Source organism: Benincasa hispida, chromosome 8 (assembly GCF_027475165.1).
Source record: "Benincasa hispida cultivar pf3 chromosome 8, pf3_genome.v1.1, whole genome shotgun sequence".
NCBI lineage: Eukaryota > Viridiplantae > Streptophyta > Magnoliopsida > Cucurbitales > Cucurbitaceae > Benincasa > Benincasa hispida.
The window spans coordinates 13,572,069-13,586,432 of NC_143485.1; the positions used below are offsets into that span (position 1 = coordinate 13,572,069).

A 14,364-nucleotide genomic window follows, 5' to 3' on the forward strand; every position below is an offset into this window, starting at 1 on the left:
ATATTTATCCTCCAATAAAAGAGAAGTACTTTCTTTTCTTTTAATTATAATGATTACTAGGCACCCATGGAAGAGAGGGTGGAAATATTAATTTTGATGGGTAAATATTTCATTGAATTTAAAAATTTCTTTGCCGACCACATAATTCTCGGAAGAAAAAGCCAAAAACTGCTAAATTGTAGAGAGTTTTATTTTAGAAAAATTATTTTAAAGGATAAAATTATTTAAAATATTTATAAAATATATTAAAATTTCAAAATATATCAATGATACATTCAGATAGATATTGATAACTTTTATTTACGTCTATCAGAAACATAGAAATTTATCAATGTCTATTAATAAATAACTTCTAAAATTTTACCATATTTTTTATATTTAAAAGCCCTCTATTTTATTTTCTAAAAGATTTAGAAAACTAAATATTTGCAGAAATATTAAAAGAAATAGCTAAAAAAAAAAAAAAAAAAAAAAAAGCGCTCCTTTTCTTTCACACATAACAAAAATTAATAATTAACTTTTTTTTTTTTTTTAATGAAGCATCAACAGTTTTTTGATCGAGTACAACCTGTATCAAATCTCTTCCTTTTTGAAACCTTCTTTCAATGGCCTCCAACAAGAACTTTCCACAACAAAAGCTTTATCTGAACAAGTAAATTTCCATGGCATTTTTGACAGCGCATTAAAAAAAAAAACAAACAAAAGTTTAAGCGTTTTTTTGTTTTTGTTTTTTCTGGTTCAATTTTCCACAAACCAAATCGCAGTTTTCCAAAATTTCTCTCTACTTTCTTAGTTATTTTCCCTATTCTCTTTGACAAATCTAATAAAGCGTTTTTTTTTTCTTTCCCGTTTTTAGTCTCCTGATTCAGTATTCGGCAGCTAAATTGCATTTTTTGAGTCATCACTATAGTGGGGAAAATTTCCGACCACATGAATATCATATCCTTTTCGGTAAATTTCCTTGATAAATAACAGTAGACTCTACTTTAATGTAAGAGAATCATTTAAAAGTATGTTGACGTAACATACCATCACCGGAGGAAATTTTCATAATATTGAAATTTTATGACAGTCCATAACACAATCCAACAGACAGGGTCCAAAAGATTCTAAAAAAGAATCAAGCAAAGTTTTAGAAACGAAATCGACCCAACAAAAAGTTCTATATTTGCAAATGGAAATTTGGAAATGAGCAAAGTTTTAAACGAAATTCCGTTTGGGGAACCTGTTCCGATGAAGTTTCTATTTTCAGCACAGCTATAATTTGGAAGCTACTTTTTTGCTGAAGTGATTCCCAACAAAAAGTTTCATAACATTATTACCAAACTACTTCCAAATCCACAGAGCACAGGGCAAGAGCCAAGATCCATCAAATATGTAAACAAATTCGATTTCAATTTATGAAATTAATCATAATCTCAACCTAAAGTAACAGAAACAGGGGTCTCAAGAATTACACATTTTAACAAAAAGAAGGAAAATAAAACAAAATAATTAATCAGAACAAAAAGAATAAAAAGAGAAGAAAAAGGGGAAAAGCTTAAGGTTATGGTGTAGAGTAAATGCTAAAATAATACACTACATCTGATTTCATACAGAGCGAGACACCCCGAGCGAGAATTTACCAGAAGCTTAGTGAGCGAGTTCATGATTCGGAGTCAAGAACTCGCTCACTCTTCTTCATGACTCGGACTGAGCTTCCGAGTTGTAGCCGCTAGTACCTGGAGCCGGCGTGGTCGAAGTCGAGGTTAGGGTTTCGTCTTCTCTCCGTCCTCTTGCGAATCCTTCCGGTATCGATTTCACTGTTCTGAAGATGCTTCGGAAAATTCTGATCTTGATCAAACCTCGTCTCGGCGGCAGCTCCGACGGCCGCTTCAACCGTTCTTTGTTCGAATTCATTGAAATTGAGGTCCGAAACGGTGAAATTGGTGAGAGAATTGGCGAATTGAGTGATTGGAGCAGAGTGAAGGAGTAAGAAGGCAGCGAGAAGCTGCGGCGACGGCGGCGGATGGCGGGCGTCGGCTGAGCCTGGAAATATATATTTCTTTTTTGGGGAAGGAAAATTGTCGATAAAGAATGTGAGATAAAAGGGGGGGTTTTATAGAGGGAGATGGGTAAATTGGGGATTTCCCTTGCTTAGCTTGTTTACGAAGTCTGCTACAGTGTTTTAAGAGGAGGGTCCTTTTTTCAAATTTTTAAAAACTTAGGGGTACCATTAGTTTATTACAACAGAAGGGCAAATTTGTCCATTAATTTACATTTCTTTGGACCCTAATTATATGTGATGTCATTTAGATGCATGAGTTTGCCATGTATATCAAATTTTGAATATGTATTTTGATGATCAATAAAACTTTTGAAATTTTATTATTAAAATAAAGCATCAAACTAGTTGTATTTGATAATGAATATTGAATATATATATATATATATATATATATGTATGTATGTAATAGATGTGTATATATATGTATGTATGTATGTATGTATGTAATAGATGTGTATACATATGTATGTAATGGATGCATATATATATATGCATAAATACATGCATGCATATATGTAGTATGTATGTATGTAATAGATGTATATATATATATATATATATATATATAGCATAGATACATGTGACATCCCAAACTTTTATGTAATATAAATTATTTTGTAATATTTGAGGATAATTTTAGATTTTTTAAAGGTTAAATTGGATTATTGTAGACGGATAATTCTATTTTAATATTTATCCATAAAAGAATCCTAAAGGAAAATTTAGATTTATGTCAAAAACATTTCAATATTTGGATCTTGGAAAAGATAGTTAGAATTAAGATAATTGATTTGGAATTATTTTTCTAAAAGAATTTTGGATTTTAAATCCAACTGGATTTTGAAATTGAGGAAGGAAAGGGAAAGGGTTTTAAGTTGCTAAATAGGTGATTGGGTTAGGGTTCATTTATATGTTTAGAGAAAAAAAAAAAAAAAAAGAAAAGTAGAAAAGAAAAAAAAAGAAAAGAAGGAAAATAATTTTTTTCCCCTCCCCGCCACGCGCCCCCCGCCGCCCCCCCCGTTTTCGTTTCGTCACGCACCCAGTTTTCTTCGGTGCAGCGTGAAGCCCTAGCCGACCAGCTTGCGTTCCAGCCACCGTCGTCGACTGCACGCCGCTGAGGCTCTCAGCCGTGGCCAGCCATCCCCGTCCGACGCCGCCGTCAGCCGTTAACGAGCCCGTCCGACGCCGTCGCGTCAGTTCTTTTTCACGTCCTCCGTCCGGCCACTACTTATTCACTTTTTCCATCACTAGATCTATCGATTTGGGTAAGATTTCTGTTGTTTGGGTTTGTTTTTTTATTGATTCTTGAATATCCATTTCTTTTGGCATCAATCAATTGGTATCATTGTGTTTCAACTTTGGAAGTTTTTTTGGTGTTGGTGAATTGGAATTTGTTTTAGCGAGTTTTGGTAAGTTTTATGCTTGATGACCCTCTTGTAGATTAATTTTGATTGTTGAGAAATTTTGAAAAAGTATTTTGGAAGTGACTTTTTTTTTTTTTTTTTTTTTTTTTTAACCAAGCTACATATGTTTAATTTATTTGAGACATTGATAGTGAATTATGTGTTTGATTCAAGCTTTAATTATGTAAGCCTAATTTCAAGGTATGATTAGGGACTTATTCAATAATTTATTTATAAAGCTTCATGAAATTCATTTTTATTTTAAGGGACCCAACAAAAGATTTTTCGGTTATTTAGATTTTTTTTTTAAAAGTTATTTATTTAGTAAAATTCTTTTATTTTTAGTTAGCATTTATGATAGGGTTATTTTGAAATTTATGCATGTGTGTCTTTAATATCGACCTAGTTTAAGTCATAGAAAGTCGGGTTGTTACAATATATATGCATAGATACATGCATGTATGTGTATATATACATACATGTATATATACACACACACATACATATACATAGTATTAATTTTCAATCTAATATGTCAATATTTTTACACTTTCATGGGTTTAGCATGGATATGAATGATAAATCGATATTTTCATTATATAGTAAAAAATCCATGAAACACGAAAACATAAACAACAAATGTCATTAATGTGAATATAATATAAATAATAAACATTCTAATTTGTTTACAAAATTATTGAATATATTTATTCACTATATTTTTAAATTTTTTGTTTTTATAATATTTTTAGAAATATCTATTAGTATCAACATTTTATTGATATTTCTCCAACATTTTTGTTGATATCAACATTTTAAACCTTGCATATAGAAAATGAAGACACACACTTGGTAAGAATATAACTCCATTTTTAAAGTGGATAAATTGCACACACATATATATATACACAAATGTGGAAAGTGCAAGGTGGATGATGTAGTATGAGGTGGTATCGTAGGATATGTAGATGTTTGTATGCTTGACACGTGGTAATTGTAGAAAATGATGAATGCATGAGACAGAAAATTATGCAAATGATGAATAGGTTGTGAAATGATGAAGTTAAGTTTAATATGATGGATGTGTGAAATGATGAAGTTATGTTTTGAAAAATCTAAATATAATAAAGAAATAGTGATTTTCTAAATAAATAAAGTAGATGTTTAAAATATAAAAATTGCTGAGAAACTTGAATTTTGTAATTAGGAGTTGGAATAACAAGGTAATACGTGGAGAAATGAAGAACTTTTATTAAAATTTTTGACAGAGTACAAGTTCTTTTTTCTCTCAAAGCAAAACAATCAAAAGATTAGAAAAAGACTTCTATCTTTTGATCCATATTAAGCTTCCTTTATATACAGATGGGAAGCTTTTCATGCAATACATTAATAGGATATGTTATAATTTACTATGACACGTTATTCTTAACATCATGGGTTGTAGGACACGTTTTTACTTAAAGTTTAAAATTACAACTGTACAGTACTTTGATATATTAAAACCTAAATTGATATACGTACAACACTTTGTCTTAATTTACAATTTGAGAATTTTGTCTTCTACTAATTTGGATCGGTGGATTGGGTTTTGGCGTAAATATGATGCATAAAATTTACAAAATCGTTTTCATCCTCTTCTTCTTGAATGTTGAATGTATTTTCTGAAGGAACCCTTATTCAAGAGTACCTATGAGCGGAAGCAGATCTTTCCAATTCATTATGACAGAATTATCGCATATACATTCGAACATAATTTCATAATGGGATCAAGAAATCATACCAGGTGAAGATCTCTTTTTCATAGCAAGTCTGAAGCCCAACCATCTACCTCAAACAATCACCACTCGGACAGAAGGAAACGGAGAAGATAACACCACTTAGAGCCCTCAATATTCTTGGAGTGAAAATCCAAAGTGTGGGCTTTGTTCGGATTTGGTAGAGGAAAGGAGGAAGAGCGATCGTACATTACGATCAAGCAAGTAGGAGATGCGGTTGTCTGTCACATAGACAATATGCTTGATCGTTTAGGTGAAGTATATGATCGTGTAGTAAAAGTAAGCGATCGTTTATAAGATCGTGTAGGAAAAGGTAAACGGTCATCCAAACGATCGTGTAGGAAAAAGGGTGAGTGATCGTCCAAATGATCGTGTAGGAAAAACTAAGCAATCGTCTATACGATCGTTTAGTAAATATCGGGAGCTAAACGATCGCTTAGGAAAAAGGTAAACGATCATTCAGATAATAGCGCGCGACGGTGTAATTGGTATGCGATCGCTTAGCAATATTGTATATGTAAGCGATCGTGCAGTCACTATCGTATAGGCATTGATTTTCTAAACGATGACACTATCTTTTTCACAATATCCGCGCGCCTCGAGATCAACACACCATCTGCTATTTATAATGCATTCATCCGTTATTTAGAACGAAGAGGCGTCTTCCCATTTCCTTTATAATCGTCCAATGAATGTGATCTTATCACATTCATAACTTATAAATTAATATCATATATTAATTATAATATTTTTCCTCCACTAGATATAAATCATATTTATATCCAATTTCCTTCAAATTAATGTATCTCATATATAAAGTTAATTATATCATATTTAATTAACTCGTTCAATTATATCATATATAATCAAACTCCCTCTTGTCAATTTGAACATTTCAAATTGACCCAAAAACTGACTCTCAACTTGTATCCAAGCTATTAAGAGGACCTTATGGACCCATGGCTCGAAACTCCAACGGTACGTGAATAACAGACTAAACTCTTTAGTCACGATATCCACCATCCGTTAACTGCCAGACATTCCACTAAAGACCGACAGTTGAACTCTTCTCGCCATAGATATATTTCTATGTCCATTGGATATAACCAATCATCAGCACGATGACCCTTCATAGATGCTCGTAATTACAACAGGCCAATTTACCGTTTTGCCCTTGTAATTACATCTTCCTTCTTTAAGTATCACTGATCCATCTAATGAACAATACAACATAGTCCTACTATGTGTGAACACCTCTCGGGCCATGAGAAGGTGCGTGGCGCCACATCGTTCAAGCCATGGAATTAGCCCTCAAGGGAACTATCTATCTACTTACCCCTGCTTCAGGAAAGGAGTGCATTCCATCTTGTGTAGCTGAGTTCCCAGCTCCCAAATCAGACGAATCCCCAAAATTGTAGTTTGAGTCAGCGTTCTGGCCACTCGCACCCATGCAAATCAAAGAACCGCCCTCAATGGCAAGAGTTCCCAACTCACTCAGGATTGAGATCATGTTACTTATGGTCATCCTAGTGAAATGAAGTCTCAGTTATGAACGGTGTTATATAATGAGACGTTAACACTTCGTGGTCAGGTCTTATACAAACTCTTTGTATAGGACGCCTCCGCTCGCATGTCCCCTACACGAATGATCAGGATCAGACCATCTGTGACAAGTCACAACACTTGTGACCATTCCACAAAGCGAGCCACATCTGTAGCGTTACCAGGATAAGGTTTCCCTCCTATATCCATATACTATAGATCATTTTAGTTATCACTCAAGATATGATCCACTTGTATGTCACCACATACACGCTTAAGTTACATACAGATAACCAGGGATATTAAGTTTATTGGTTTGTGGTAAAATCTAAATGTGCAAAGTCAAGTAGTGAAGTAAATATCATTTATATTATGCATCACAAGTGTTTGTATAAAGTTGTTTACAAACTACTGGACACAAGACTTTAGGGCACAAACCCCAACATTTTCTTCTTGGTTAGTAGTGGATTGAGACGAAATTTTTTGAAGGATATATTGAGTTCTTCTTCATTTGATACTTATGCCATTACAACCACTAGTCTTTATTTTTGAGTCAAGAATTGTTGACTTTTTTTTGTAGGTTTGGCTTCATATTGTGGAGATAGATGGAAAACCATTTTTCCACCATATTTTTTGAAGTAACAACTATGTTAAATTTGTCCCACCTCTTGATTCTGTATGTTCGAAAAAGACGGAAGATTCTATTTGATTATGTTATTAAGTAATTCCAGCAAAAGATCCATACCAAATTAAAATAATTTGAAAAACGTAGAGTTTGTCAAAAGAATTTGAGAAAAGATTATTTGAAAAGTATTAACTTCCAATAATTTGGTATGATAGGATAGCCTCATCAAGGCCAAATATATCCCACCAATCATTAAATCATAATGAAAAATTTTGAATACATGTTTTGTCAAACATTATGAACTAGGAATGTTTAAATTGGTTTAACCAAACATATTATAGAAGCATTTTGATAATCGATGCATGAATAAGTTTGTGGAAGAAATTGATGAGAAAATATTTTTTCGGTATAAATACTTTAATTCCATTTGGTTGGAGTTAGAACACGAAGAATCCTAACTTTTGAAAAGGCAATTCCGTTGGGGTCGTCTTTATTTCTATTATGAGTGATTTCAATTGAGTCGGTATCAACAAGAGTAAATTCATAGAATAAACGTTTTTTTTTTTGTGTGAATGATTTGGAATAAAATGAAAATTCGACAAAAATATTTTTTGGATTGTTTTTAGACTAAATACCTAGGAATTATGGCTCAAAAGTTGTAATATGTGAAGTTTGGGTTTTATTATGGTAAGAGGTGGATGAAGATGGTCGATTATTAAAGGTTTTGTTTGAGGGTATAACTTTTGAATTTTGAGAGTTTGAGTTTGTAACGACTTGGATGTAAGTGATTGGAGGAGTGGATGACTCCTCAGTTTTGATAGCAGAAGAGTTGATTGTCATGCAGAAGGCCTTAAAGGGATGGATGATCCCAAAATTTGAAATTTGTTTGATAACGGTATTGTTTGATGATTTTTACCTTTTCGATCCTCCATTGCTTGTGATGATTCTCCTTTGAAAATTGAAACGCTTGAGAGTACGAGGTTTTAGTTTGTGGAGGTGTTGAACGTTGTTATTGTTTTTTTTTTTTTTATCACGATCATTATTTTCTTCTTTCTTACAAGTATAATTCATTTTTTCTTCTCTCTCTCTTTCTCTCTCTTTTTCACTTTTGCTTAAATAAATTCTCTTGTGGGGTAATCAGGAAGGGATTTTGTACTTCTTTTTATAACTTCAATTTTGAAGTCAAAACAAGAAAGTATTGCATGCCATCTGGACGAAAATTGTTGAGAAACCAAATTTTTAACATCATTTTCTAAAACATCTGTAGCTGCTTTGCAATCAACACGTATTAAAAAGATTTTGTTGATTAAACCACTTTGGAATTTGTTTATACATAAAACAATTGATAAAATCTCCTTTTTTATGGTTGAATAATTTTGCTGAGATCCTAGCCAGATACCTGAATGATATCTAACTAGTTGTTTGATCATTGATGGACTTTTTGAGGATGCCACCATATCTTATATCTGATGCATCTGTTTCTACAATGAGTCATGCATGTGGATTGATGATCGATAAACATGGAAGACTCTTGTCTAGATCTTTGATGGTTTTAATGATGCATGTATGTTGATGAGTCCACGGAAGGAAGTTTTCCTAAGTCTTTGATATAAAGGTTCATATGTTTGTCTCAAATTTGGAATAAAGTCTGATATATACATGAAAATTTGTTAGCAAATTCTATCAATCTTTAGAGTGATTTTATTTTTCCTTGAAAAATATTGTATCCTAAGGACCTTTTTTTATTTTTTATTTTAGGTAGAGAAACAACTAAACCACTTCATTTAGTTATTTTGTAAAATATTTTTAAATATTTAAAATGTTGAATTAAAAAAGATTGTTAAAAGATTGAAACATCATCACTATAAACAATTGTGAATTCTTGATATGGATTAAAAATCTCATTCATAATATTTTGAAATTAAGAAAGGGCATTTTTGAATCCGAATTACATTACATTCTATTCGTATTATCCAAATGGAACATTGAATGTTGTTTTATACTTATCTTTTTCACCAATTTGAATTTGCCAAAATCCAGATTTCATATCAAATTTTGAGAAGACTAAGACATTTTGTCTTCAATTGATTAAGTCATTTTTGTTTGATATGGGATAACGTATCCATTCTAAGATAAAATTTAAAGGTTTGTAATTGATTACAAGATGAGACACTCCTCGTTCAATTTCTGCTTGAATATAACATAAAAAGTTGCACAACTCCAGGGTGATTTACTAGGTCGTATGAGTTATTTTTCTAAAAGTTCTTAAATTTCTTTATGATAGTGTCTTAATAGTTCATGATTCATCTGTATAAGTCTTGCTTTGGTAAGAATTTTTGGTTCATGAAAACTTTTAATGTATGGTAGACTAACAATTTGCTACTTTCTTTCCTAGAAGACATTAGGAATAGAAGCACATATTTCTTTTTCAAATTAATTCCTTGATGTGATTAATTTATTTTTTAATATAAGGATCATCTAGTTGTTTTTCAAATTTTTTTATGATTTATTTCTACTTTTAGAAACTGTATTTGTTGAGTTTTTCTTTTAATAGAATTAACAATTTTAAATATTGAGGAATATTGAATAAAATGTATTGTTTTAGTAGATATGAAATTTACAAATTTAAAGGTAATATTTTGATCTAAATTTTTTGAAATTATTCATTTCTCATTTACCGAGAGTGGATAAAGTTGGGGTAGGAATGAAGTTCCTAACATTATTTCTTCATCTAAGTCCTTAACTAATATAAATGTATTTTTAAAACAATATCCTTGATTGCAAATATGTGCATTTGAGAGTTTGCAGCGAATTTTTAATCTTTGACCATTGACACCATGTAATTTTTCTGAGTTTTTTTTCCAGAGTATTGAGTAGGTATAAAACCTTCTCATATACAGTTTTGATCAACTCTTGAGTCCATTAAAACCTAAGAAGTCAAATGGTATACCTTATTTATGACAAGGTTAATAATAGAGTACCATTTGTGTAATTGAACTTTATTGATAAGGTTGGTAAAAGACTCATGAAAAATTTCATTGGCTTTGTTATCAATTTCAATATTTTTAGGATTTTCAGAAGTGGGAAGTTAATCAATTATTTGTTGAGTTTGAAGTGATAATAGTTCAAATTTAATTTGAGAATTTTCTTTTTTAATGTTAGATATTTCTTCTTTTATTGTATTTATTTCTCTTTGAAGGTTGGAAATAGTTACTGGTTTTGTTTTAGGTTTGAAGTGAGAAAATATATCTTTAAGATTGTTATGTTGGAAATTTTGTTGTTTAGGTTTTTCTATAACAAGATCTTTAAGTTTTTTGAAATATTCTTTTTCAATTTATGGATTTTCAATTTTTCTAATGACTTCAAAAAGAATTTCTTGGTCTCTTGAAATGATATTTATAGTTTTATTACCTGTACATGTTTCTATTTGATTATTACTAGAGGATAATGATGTTTCAGAATTAGAATTATCAGTATTTTCTTGGATTTAAAAAATTTGGTCATAAGAGGATTCTTCATTGCTGTATGACGAAGAGGAAGGGTCTGTACGTATTATTAAATTTAATAATTGAATTTTTTAGTCTTCTTCTATTTCTAAATTATTAATTTTCTTTTTCATAGGATAGTTGGAAGCAATGTGTCCTTTTTGCCTACATTTATAAGAAGTAATTTTTTTCTCTTCTTAGTAGTTTTATAATTCTTATATATATATATATATATTCTGTTTTGATTTATAATTTTGTTTGTTTTGGTTATTTTGAAAATATCATTGCATTCTATAGTGTTTTCTGTAAAAGTTTCTTCTAAATTTCTTGGGTCGCTTTCGTGCTAATCGAACATGTATTTTCTCATAATCATATTAAGCACAAAAAGATCCAAGTTCCTACTTTTGCTTATGAAATTCATTTTTCATTTTTGCCTTTAATTTAAGGTTTGTACATAAAGCTAATCCTTCATTGTTGATAAAGTTAATTAGTTCAATGTAGGTTAGATTATCAAAAGGAATTGTACCTTGATAAGTTTGTCTTATTGTTTACGTACCTTTTTAGCAAATAATTTTGGTAATCCTGAGAGAAATTTTTCTTTCCAATATTTATTGTTGCAGTCTATTCGGGTGTAAACTTTACTTAAGAAAACATCTTTATACCATCTGAAATCTTGAAGTTTTGGACAAGTAAGGTTCTAAAGTATTTCAAAACTTCATTCTTGGCATTGAACAGGTTCTCCATTAAAGTTTTTGGTAATGGTGTAAATCAAAGTTGCAATAGTATTTTGCGTTTAATTTATTCCTAAGTCACTTTGTTCAACTTTAATGGCAGTTAATATTCTTGTTTTGTCACTTGAGAATACACAATTATCCCACAATCCTTTTAAATTTCAAGTGAATCCAAACATTTAAGCAATTTGGTAGTCTGTATTTTCGTGTATCTTTTAAGCAGTGGCGGCTAAGGTCATCTCATGCATTAAATTTAGAATTTGATGTTCAGTCATGCCATCTATATTCCATTCATAGATGTCATTTCCTGTATATTGAGTCTGGGTTAATTGATGTCTCTCTTCATATTGCATGTCAGAGAGAGATGGTTTGGTATAATAATTTCTTAATTTTAAGTATCTAGGATTTATTATCTTTTGAAGAGTGGGAATCTGAAATTGTTCTTCCAGGTTATCATCAAAATTCTCTTTTAGTTTTATGTATGTCAGAATGATTTTCACCAGGAGTTTCATTTATAGTATTAACTTCTGATGTTGATGTATTTAATGTTTTTGATGAATTTAGGTTTAAGTTTTGTAATTGAAGGTTAATTTTGTCTAAAGTATTATTGGATTCTTTACTTGAAAAATGAATTAATTTTAAATGTTTATCTGAAATTTCAAAAGGTCTAAATAAAGGTTGTCTTATCAATTGGTTGAGGTTGTGATTTTATAGGATAATGTTAGGGTTCAAGTTTAGAATCTATTCTTTCCACTGGGTTAGATATTGCATGTAAAATTTTATTGGAATAATTATTTTGTAATTATATATTTTTAATATCTTTTAATGTCGGTAATTTTGTTTCGATTTCAGGTACGTCAATTATTTTGAAAGGAAAAGTTATTACTTCTTGATTATTGTTATTTTGAAACTTAATTTCTTCTAAAGGGGGACATGTAGAAGTTATGTATCTTTTAGGATTTGTAGTCTCCCATGTGGGAGAAGAGGTATTTGTTTTAATAGTTTGATATGAAGGAGATGTAATGTTTTGATAATATGTCCTATATTTCATCCAATTGAAGAAATATATTTATTTTGAGTTTTTCTATTGTTTTGTAATATTCATCATGAATTTCACTTTGTTCAGTTTTGTTAAAGGATTCAACATATCTCTTAAGAGTTTATTTTTGTCCGACCAAAATTCTTTATTTAGTTCTATTTTGCTAATTATAAAGGATTTGGAAATAACATTTAATAGATTAATATTTTGCATATCAGAATGGGATGTAGGTAAAGTTGGATCCTTATCTTTTATATAAAAAGATTGTGGCATTGTATTATCAAACCGAACTCCTTGAAGGTTTATAGAAGTACTTGGTTGAGGAGGTTTATATGTCGTAGAAAATCTAGGAAGTTCCATTTTTGAAGATTGAAACTGTATTTTTACAATTCCATCTTCATTTTCAATAATTTGGGTTAATTTTTGATCTTCAATCGATGGTTTAAAGGCGTCTTCTAAATTCCATTTGGGATTATAAGTAATTTGATTCCAAGATAACATTGTTGGAGTAAGCGTATTTGAGTATTGAGTATTAGCTTCAATTAGAAGGGTTTGATCTTTAGGAGAAGTCCTAAGAGCTTTAGGGGATAAATTTGTATGCATTAATTTGTAATATATTCGAAATATTCCTACAATGGATTCAGTTTGTGGTTTCCAACCCATATTTAGAATTTTAATATCAAACATTAAAGATTGAAATATATTTGGATGACTTAATAAAACTGAAAAGTTTGGATAACAATTGAAGTAAACTGGTCATCTTTCTAGATTTGATTCAGCTATAGAGAGTACTGAATTTTAAAAGTTTCTATGTCTTTTATCACGTAATAGTAATAGATTTAGAATATCTAATCTTATCCTATAAAGAGATTTTATGGCAATTTAAACTAATCCTATATGAAGAAATTTCTATTTTTCTTGGTGTTGAAGAATTGATTGTCTTGAGAATAAACAAAGAGTTTCTGAGAGTCTATTAATTGGGACTAATTGTTCTTTTGTCTTGATTCTATAGTCTTGAAGAAAATCAAATTTTCCTATATGATAAATAATTTTAATATCCACTTTTAGTATATGCCAATTATGGAGGCTTTTTTCTATTTTTGCTATCTGAAGCTCTTGACTATTGACTACGGAGAGTTGGAAATCATTTGTATAATCTTCAATTATATTTGAGTATTTTGTAATATGGGTTTTAGAGAATATTTTTCCAAGTAACTTAGACATTAGAAATTTATATCTTAAAATCTTATTAAGATTCTAATTATCTATTATGACGAATAATCAGGATGCTAAAATTCTACAACATTGGAACTCCAAGCTTACCAATAATCTTACGATTCTGCTGTCGGGAACACAAAGTTTACCAAAATACTATTCAATATAATTAATTAGCAAAACTTGATTATTATCACAAAAGATACTTAGAATAATATTAAAACAAAGACCAATAAATCTTTAATGCTAATTTAATTGAACTAATACACTCTGCTAGTAATGCTTAGCTCTGATAACATTTTTTACGTGCGCATATGGCCAGTGCGAGATGGATGCATGTAGCATGAGGTAACATTGTAGGATATGTGGATGTTTGATTAATTTAATATGATGCATGCAATTATATATATATATATATATATATTCCTACAAATGGATATAGATTAAAATAAGGGAAAAAGTACCTCTTTTTGGTTCCTAGATTTTAGGTCTAGTCTCAATT

The 14,364-nt window shown here is 30.4% G+C and overlaps 1 long non-coding RNA gene across 1 annotated transcript; it reads left to right on the forward strand.

Moving 5' to 3' along the window:
• The first annotated feature begins 2,944 nt into the window (after positions 1 to 2,944).
• Positions 2,945 to 12,690, forward strand: LOC120083656 (uncharacterized). Its single transcript, XR_005483489.2, has 2 exons — positions 2,945 to 3,312; positions 12,461 to 12,690. It is a non-coding gene; the product is annotated as an uncharacterized LOC120083656 (long non-coding RNA).
• The last annotated feature ends 1,674 nt before the right edge of the window (positions 12,691 to 14,364 follow it).